Raw genomic sequence first — 1,567 nt, 5'->3', positions numbered from 1 at the left:
CAATAGAATGTGTAGATTAATAGAGTTACTGGTTGTACTAGTTAATTAACAAGGATACTTAAGACAATAGAATGTGTAGATTAATAGAGTTACTGGTTGTACTAGTTAATTAACAAGGATACTTAAGACAATAGAATCTGTAGATTAATAGAGTGACTGGTTGTACTAATTAATTAACTAGGATACTAAAGACAATAGAGTCTGTAGATTAATAGAGTGACTGGTTGTATTAATTAATTAACAAGGATACTTAAAGCAGTAGAGTCTGTAGATTAATAGAGTTACCGGTTGTACTAATTAATTAACAAGGATACTTAAAGCAGTAGAGTCTGTAGATTAATAGAGTCACTGGTTGTACTAATTAATTAACTAGGAAACTTAAAGCAGTAGAATCTGTATATTAATAGGAGTCACTGGTTGTACTAATTAATTAACTAGGATACTAAAGACAATAGAGTCTGTAGATTAATAGAGTGACTGGTTGTACTAATTAATTAACAAGGATACTTAAGACAATAGAGTCTTTAGATTAATAGAGTGACTGGTTGTACTAATTAATTAACTAGGATACTTAAGACAATAGAATGTGTAGATTTATAGAGTTACTGGTTGTACTAATTAATTAACTAGGAACTTAAGAGAGTAGAATCTGTAGATTAATAGAGTTACTGGTTGTACTAATTAATTAACTAGGATACTAAAGACAATAGAGTCTGTAGATTAATAGAGTGACTGGTTGTACTAATTAATTAACAAGGATACTTAAGACAATAGAGTCTTTAGATTAATAGAGTGACTGGTTGTACTAATTAATTAACTAGGATACTTAAGACAATAGAATCTGTAGATTAATAGAGTGACTGGTTGTACTAATTAATTAACTAGGATACTTAAGACAATAGAGTCTGTAGATTAATAGAGTGACTGGTTGTACTAAGTATCCTAGTTAATTAATTAGTACAACCAGTCACTCTATTAATCTACAGATTCTATTGTCTTAAGTATCCTAGTTAATTAATTAGTACAACCAGTCACTCTATTAATCTACAGATTCTATTGTCTTAAGTATCCTTGTTAATTAATAAAGACAATAGAGTCTGTAGATTAATAGAGTCGCTGGTTGTACTAATTAATTAACTAGGAAACTTAAAGCAGTAGAGTCTGTATATTAATAGAGTCACTGGTTGTACTAATTAATTAACTAGGATACTTAAGACAATAGAATGTGTAGATTAATAGAGTCACTGGTTGTACTAATTAATTAACTAGGATACTAAAGACAATAGAGTCTGTAGATTAATAGAGTGACTGGTTGTACTAATTAATTAACAAGGATACTTAAAGCAGTAGAGTCTGTAGATTAATAGAGTTACCAGTTGTACTAATTAATTAACAAGGATACTTAAAGCAGTAGAATCTGTAGATTAATAGAGTTACCAGTTGTACTAATTAATTAACAAGGATACTTAAAGCAGTAGAATCTGTAGATTAATAGAGTTACCAGTTGTACTAATTAATTAACAAGGATACTTAAAGCAGTAGAATCTGTTGATTAATAGAGTTACTG

Source organism: Limulus polyphemus, unplaced genomic scaffold, assembly GCF_000517525.1.
Source record: "Limulus polyphemus unplaced genomic scaffold, Limulus_polyphemus-2.1.2 Scaffold9238, whole genome shotgun sequence".
Classification (NCBI taxonomy): Eukaryota; Metazoa; Arthropoda; class Merostomata; order Xiphosura; family Limulidae; genus Limulus; species Limulus polyphemus.
Note: the sequence above shows the minus strand (reverse complement) of the source record.